The 8,318-nt window shown below is 34.0% G+C and overlaps 1 long non-coding RNA gene across 1 annotated transcript; it reads left to right on the top strand.

The window, feature by feature from the left end:
• Positions 1-1,159: 1,159 nt before the first annotated feature.
• Positions 1,160-7,982, top strand: LOC141436717 (uncharacterized). Its single transcript, XR_012452323.1, has 2 exons — positions 1,160-1,698; positions 6,574-7,982. It is a non-coding gene; the product is annotated as an uncharacterized lncRNA (long non-coding RNA).
• Positions 7,983-8,318: the final 336 nt, after the last annotated feature.

The following is an 8,318-nucleotide window of genomic DNA, read 5'->3' as shown; positions in this document are numbered from 1 at the left end:
ATCTCAAATCAATACGTCAACAAAATTGAACCTTGATCTAATGATTATAAAGTGCACTCAGAAAAATTATCCATTTTGTGATACGAGTTTTTTTTTAAGTAGTGACGATATAATAGTAAGTCGTTGAACCAAAAAAATAACGCGCAACGTAAGTGAATTAATTTAAAACATGATGGCTTTTAGAGGTAAAATAGAAAATTTCGAAATAAGAATTTTACAAACAAATTTTACCTTTTTTTAAATCGTGTTATAATATAAAATTGCGAGAAACTCGTTATGATTGAACGTTACGATGAACACGTTATTATTTATATTACCGTCAAATTTTGATTTTTTTGGGATATTCTTGGGGTTATTTGCTATCTTTTCACCCTTGGACCTTGGGTCCTAAGGTTCACTCCGCCTTCAATCCCGCCTTTAAACGTTCGTTTTTTAAATAATAATAGTTTTTATTATAATTGATAGTCTCTAAGGGACGTTCGAGGATTTTTATTCCAAAAAAATATTGATAAATTACTGATGGGCCAGAGAGTGACATAGGCTACTTTTTATCCCGGAAAATGCACAGTTCCCGAGGGAACAGCGCGCGATAACCAAAATCCACGCGGACGAAGTCGCGGGCAAAAGCTAGTCAGTCAATAATGGCAAGATTAAGAAATCATTAACAAAATCACTTACTATATTTGGTAATCATAATCAAGTATCTTATTGTTGAAATATTGTTTGTGTTTTGTTTTGAAAACGGAATGTTTATGCGACTGTTTCAAATTGAATAACTTTATCGTCGAAATTCATAGATAAACAAAATATAAAACAACACACATGTACACAGATGGAACAAAACTTCCTTTTTCTTTGAAATTAGTTAGAATAAAAAATACTTAGAATCTTTTCTGTTGGAAATACAATGAGAAACTTTTTTATTAGATCTGCGTTAAGTTTTTTGACTGGCAAAATATCGCTAGATGGCGTTAGTATCAAGACCGCTTGCTTGCGATTGGTTCATTCAGTTACCTATTTAACCAATCGCAAACTCAACACGAACAAGTCAAAGTTGTCAGCGGACCTTACGATACTGGGGCCAACTAGCCTGTCAGGGAAACGGTAGGTACGGATGTCATAATGACAGTCAAGTTTCGAGAACTATATAATGATCATCATGGCCTTGCATCTGTTACAAGCGACTTAAACCTTGTGTCAGCAGTACTTTTTCTGGTACCGTAGCAGGACGTCCACTGTTCGTTTCAAGTAACATTATTACAGAAAATAAGTAACCTGTATACGAATTAATTGAAATGCCCGCAATGACATATCGGATGGCCACTATACCCTTAATGTGCGAGTCCAGGTCAAATTTAATTTACCCGTTTTTTTCATATCAAGTCCAAAAGCAAACGCTAAGAAGAAACAACAACAAAACAAGCATAAAAAAGTTCTTTAACAATTAAAACCGAATTAAAGTATGACTTAAGTCACTAATCGATTACTGATTCTTCATCTATCAAATCGACGAAGTCATATAATCTAATGAAATGTAATTAAGCAACGAAATAATAAAAGTGGGTAGAAAGAGAAATATCGTCATTTGTTTCTAGCTACCAGTGCTATTCGAAACGTTGTCGATTGCGTAAAATGTGTGAATCCAGTGAAATAAAAGTTTTTATACCTGAAGAGCATATTGCCGGGAGTAGCGAAGCTGTAAGCGCCTATAGCATTATTACTTATACCGTTACTGTTAATTTGTTTGTCGTAGAAAACATCCCGAACTCATTAGAGTTTTTATAATAGAAGGCAATTTTGATGCCATTGACGGACGTTGGAGAAGAAAAAATCTCATATGGAGACCGCGAATCAGCAAGCGCAGCGTAGGACGTCCACCAACGAGGTGGACAGATGCCCAGAGGCTGTATTATCTAACGTGTCTGACACTCGTGATCACAATCAAATGACAATCACAGCAATCACACGAAAATCTGTCAATTGATTGTGAGGTTGCGATGGTTGTGGGCGACTTCTATATCGGAAACACCTAGAGGAGTTGCATATGTCCAACAGCAGTGGACGACTGAGTGGTGGCTGATACGATGATGATGATGTCCTAGAAGCGTAGTACAGTCAAGTGCAAAATAAGTATCTATTCGAACTACTCATAAATGTTACTAAGTACGGCCTTGTTGCGTCGGAACAAGAGTCTGTGGTACTTATTTTTGAAACTTTGAATAAGTTCATATTTTTACACTTGACTGTACATCGCCCATATATGAAATAGTTAAAACACAAGAGATGGTTTTTGTATTAAGAACTCAGACTTGATGCCTTGTTTTGCTGTCTTCCTCCGTGGTCTTCCTTTAGGTACTTATCTGAACTAATGGTACTCCCACATTGGCTGTTACAAAAGTTCTATAACGTTATAAAACATTTATTTTATAACATTTGCATAACAAATTTTAACAAAACAAATGTTATACATTCTTATAATAATATTAAAATCAGTTATTGCCACAGAAATAAGACAGGGCTACACAGATAAAAAACAATTACACATAATTAACATGTTATATGGTGTTATATAACCTATTATATTTAGTTTTTTTTTATAAGTAAACTAAATTTTTATACCAATGTGGGAGCGCTTAAACCATCTAATAAGTTGTAACAAAAGTTATAAAGTGTTAGTCAAAGTTATCGTGTTTTATAACATTTATAACAGCCATTTCATTTAATTTTATTTCCAATGTCGGAGCACCCTAATAATATAATTGAAAGCGTTGATTTAATATCTTTAACATCTTACATAATTTGAACTAGATGAGTTTAGATCTCAACAAAATCTGTTTTTAGGGTTCCGTACCTCAAAAGAGGAAACCCTTATTTATAGGATTACTTTACTCCCCGTCTGCTTGTCTGTCCGTCCGACTTTAGTAGTGTCTCAAGACCGCTTTTCTAAGGAACGCTAACGTACTTTTTTATATGTACTATGGCCTGCAAAAGTCGATGGACAATTCCAAAACATAATCGTCTGACGCGAGAAACGGCGCCATCTATGTGTTTGAAGTGTATTAGCGGTATTTACTTATTTACTAACTTAGTTAGTTTATTGAGATCTCACTAGACGGCGCTGGCGCTGACCTTAAAAAAAATATTTTATATTCATGTTAGAAATTTGGTATTTCGCTGCCGTAGTAACTAAATTATGTTCCTGCCTGGGTAGGACTCCGTGGGGTGATACCGCGAATCGCGTAACGACATTTTCTGTCTCTTTCGTACTTGTCGTAAGAGAAGGAGAATATTATTATTCGCATTACTATCGTTTCTTGTCCTTCAAATATTACAACGATAAATTCTTTGGTGTGTGTGAAGTTCCCAATCCGCACTGGGCCCGCGTGGGAACTACGGCCCAAGCCCTCTTATTCTGAGAGGAGGCCTGTGACCAGCAGTGGGACGTGTATCTATAGGCTGGGATGCTGATGATAATGAAATTCTTTATTTACGAAGACCCATGTTGCGAATTAGTGTCAACTTTAGTAATCTCCAAATCTAACAGTAAATTTACAAAAACACAAACTCAATATTATCGCCTGGTGGGATTTGAACTCGTGACATACGAACGAAGAACGAAGTTCACAACCACTTGACCATATTACTGTTATCTTAAGCGATGAAAATCGGATCTATATCGGGTCGCCTTAAAATTAATCGGTAAGTCATGCGTGTTTAACGAAACTTAAAGAGGGTAGACTGAAGATCTTCAAAATACCAGGCTAAGTTTTTATTACAAAGATTTTACTACTTGTTCAGCTGCTTGCAACATCGTTTGATCGTCTCTTTCAAGTTGAATCTGCTTATTATCGTAATTATTCTTTAAAATGAGTTCTCATCGCAATATTGAAATGGTTAAAAGGTGTGAAATTATTAATTTATATGAAGAAGGAAAAATTGACGGAAATTTCTAGAGAAATTGGAGTTAATGTGAGTTTTTTTTTGTTTACGTTCATCCTACCAACTTCTTCATTAAATTGATATCTATGTTATATTATTTTATGTTTATTTATATTGTTACAGATAAAAACAGTTATATTATGGGTACGACGATATCAAGACGAAGGATCATTGCTGCATCGTCAAAGATCGGGTAGACCACGACTCATAGATGCGCCGCAGCGCCAGCTATGATGTGGCCCACTGTTAGAGTTGTCTATCCAGAAGAACAAGTGCCGTGCATAACGTTCGTGCAAGATAACAATACACCGGTCGCGTATTACGCAAGACTGGTTTGATCAACGCAAAAATAATATTAAAGTCGTTCCTTGGCCTGCCAGATCACCGGATTTAAATCCCATTGAAAAATTATGAGGTGGTATAACCATGTCCAAAGTTGGGATTACAAAAATAAGCGAACTCCGGAAACGTTAGAAGTTAGAAGCCCACTGTGTAATAATAAGGGACAGTATTCTCGGCTCTAAATGTGTGAAAATCTAGTTGCATCGATGCGATTTTTTTTGCAAGCAGTTATCGACAATCATGGTGGTTACACCAGTTATTAAAATAAAATTGATAGTTACGTGTAGACCGGGTTATATACTTACACAATTATGTTATAATAAAATATATAAGGTGCGGATATTTTCAGGGTATGTAATTAATAACCTAAGAATTAATTATACACATAAATTATTCAAGTATTGTGTGGTAATATTTTTTTGCTTCATACAAAAATACCATTCCGTCCAAAAATAATCATCCTCGCATTAACATTAACTGTATTTTTTTATTTACTTTAATTGAAACCAATTAACGACGATGCAAATAATCGATCCTCAAAATATCCGCATCTGATTTTCTAGCACACTGTATTATATAAACCAAAATATTTATCTTTATTTGTGATCCTGTAGGTATCACTTTGTTATGAAAAGTAATTATTTTATTATTATGAACAAAACATTTAATTATACCTTGATAGTTTTGTTTACTTATGTGAGATAAGTATGAAAGTTCAATATATGACTGTAATCTTATTATAACTGTCAGTAACACATTACACACTACAGTGGATCTACGCCATCAATTATTGATAAGTAAATGTTTAAAACTGGAAAACTTCAATCAATATAATTTATAACGCGTACGAGTCTTATGATAACCCGGTCTCAGGTATAATTTACTTTCAAATACTATTTTTTTATTGGGGTTCAGCTTCAATCCTCTTTCCAGAATCGGAAATGAATACTTAAGCTAATAATACCTCAATAAAATGTTAAAATACAACTTTTGGTCAGGTGCTAATTAAATAACTGAAAACCTCACACGACACCCAGAAAATATTTTTTCATTTTATTTTAAGTTAGTTGTTTGCGTTTATTTTTGAATATCTTCATTATTTCCTAAAATAATTGTATGTTTTACGTAATCAGTAATTCTACTTCATTTCTAACTTTACGGTCGTAATTTTTAATTCCAGATTTAGAAGAAAGCCAAACTGACGCAAAACGGCCAGTATTAAATTATCTAAAGGGTATGAAACATCCCTAAAACATTTAATTGGCGTATGCATTCGTAATATTTAGACTGGGCACAGTAAAAAAAGGATTTAAAAACTCAAACACTACCTGATTTACAACATAGTGTAATCGATTCTACTCTGGATTCTGAGCAAACTTCTTTCTGGTTTTCAGTTATTTAATGAATATTATATAGTATAACATTAATAATTGCGTCAATATTTAATGAATATAAATATTGTTTTAGGAATAAATTTTTTATGTTTCAAACTTCAAAACGTGTATTATTTCTGTTGCAACGTGATCCTTTTTTAGAGTATTTTTTTAAATTTCCATTTCAGTTATCTACAAAATTTAAATAGAAAGTTATAAATAAAAAATAAGAACAAAAAAACAATTCTGATATGTAGGATACGAACTCATGATCATTTACGATTTTAAGTAAGCAGCCGATCAACTCAGCTATCGGCACATTGCTGTTATGTGGATAAAATATCGATCATATCATAATAACTGTTTAACAGCGCCATCTAGTTCATTTCTTGTGAACACCTAACAAAATCGCCAACTCTCGTGTTCAAACGATTATAGAACGTAAGGTGTCCATCCACTTATGCAGGCCAGTACATTAGAAATGAGTTAATATATTTGTGCGTACAGCATTTTGGCAACTAATTAATCAAACTCGTAATCACTTTTAGAAACATCTCGTTAAATGTAATAGCACTAAATTTATTTAATGATAATGGTTATTTAACGCATTTCAGAAAATTTGTTTTATAAATTCAATGGTAGATAAATACCTAAAGTGATTTGACTTCTCTTTAGTCATTATCTGTTACTATGATCTAAAATAGATGAATTACAATCTCGTCACGCATCTCAAGCTAATTTATTGTGCTAACCATAGGTATTGCCACGAGAGTTGAAGTGAATGATTACGCACACAGCTACATGAAGAACTGATAAAAGTAGAATGAATAAAATGAATGAGTGAATGTCAAAAACGCGCTGCCATTACATGTAATGTGTGTGTTAACAATAATAAACAGCCTATCGTCTTGTTTTTCAGGTAAATCGGTGGCTGGAAAATAACGAAAACTTCATAGGTCGACCTCCAGCTGAGCTTCACATCATGTCTGAGCTAAATGAACTGAAATTCAACAGAAACCGGCAGCGCCATCCAGCAATGCCTGTATATTTTCCAGTCAGATCCATCAGACTAGCTGATCAAACTGTTTCACCAGCACCCACTTTCACAATACCGCTTAGGCAATCCTATGATGAGATTGCTACGGGGCCGAATGAAACACAAACTTCTTTTAATACACATCAAGTCCAGAATCATAAATCCCCGCAATCAGAGATACAAATCCCGACTCAGTATACACAAACAGTATATGAACCACCAGTGACAGGGACAAATCCGCAACAGGATAAACACACAGTTGTATGTCTCTTCTAACGCCGATATTTTTTTAGATGGGGATCTAAACGTCATTAAGAAAACGACGATGCTCAGTACAAAGATATTGAGAGGAAGTTTTTCAAAACTGGTATCTTATTCATTTTACATATTGAATAATATGCTGCCCTTATTTGGTTTTTACTCTTTGATGTCGCTTCTACAGGACTCAGTTTTTTGAAGAAATGAGTCAAATAATAATATTTAATATGGTTTTGTCGCTCGGTTTATGAGACCCATACATAAATGTTTTTAAACTTGTGACTTTCGATAAATTGAGCGCATTTTTGATACAATATTATATACCTACCTGGTATTATACGTTTAACCTGTCCTCTCTCAGAGGCACAAATTTGTGCCCAAATTCCTTTGATCCTGTTATCCTGGGAGATGACAGATCAATTATGTATACCGATTTTAATTATATTGTTTTAATGACTTATAAAAAATACTATAATTACGTAGATTTTACAATTAAACACAATGAATGTAATGAAATTTTTAGTGCATCAGAAGTACTTGTAGGTTAATAATAGGAACAAGAACTTGCCAGCCTCGTATACCTATACCCATGTCTATACATAGGTACTCGGGCTGCAAGCCTTTCTTTCCCGGCCTCTGCAGTAATGTACCTACTATTGCTTGACTGTAAAAAACAAAACATTCTTTGTTTTCCTCACTTATACTGCAAGATATTATTTATTTCATAACAAAATAATTAAATTTGCTTAATATGCATTATTATTAATTAAGTACCGATTTACTGTTACGATCTGCTTTTAATATGTATGCATAACGGTTTTTGATACTAATAACATAATAGAAATAGAATGGACTAGTAATACTAGTACATTAGGTATTTACTTAATTTAGGTTCATGCTTTGTATATTTGTGCCTATGACATACGGTGTATATTATTTTTATAACAACTGTAGCTCTTAATTAAGTAATTATGGTGACTTTTTTATTCATTTATAATTTATTGACAGTGTACATAACAATCACAAAATGTAAACTAAGAAAATGAAAAAAACCATTGCATTCATCATCATCACCTGGAACACGTCCACTGCTGCCACTTGCATCCACCGGTTTCCCTCCACTCTCACGATGTCGTCAGTCCACCTGGTTAGGCCTGCCAACGCTTCGTCTTCCGGTTCGCGGTCGCCACTCGAGGACTTTTCTCCCCCAACGGTTATCTGTTCTTCGAGCGATGTGGCCATGCATGTGTGTGTGCGTGCATGTGTGGATTTCATTAATTTATCTAATACAAAATAAAAATGCCTTAAAACAAATATTTTAGTTTTCATTAAAAAAAATACGTTGTAATCGATACCTACAGTTTATTCTC

This window comes from Choristoneura fumiferana, chromosome 17 (genome assembly GCF_025370935.1).
Source record: "Choristoneura fumiferana chromosome 17, NRCan_CFum_1, whole genome shotgun sequence".
NCBI lineage: Eukaryota > Metazoa > Arthropoda > Insecta > Lepidoptera > Tortricidae > Choristoneura > Choristoneura fumiferana.
The sequence above is the reverse complement of the archived record's forward strand: the minus strand, read 5'-3'. Positions and strand labels throughout refer to the sequence as shown.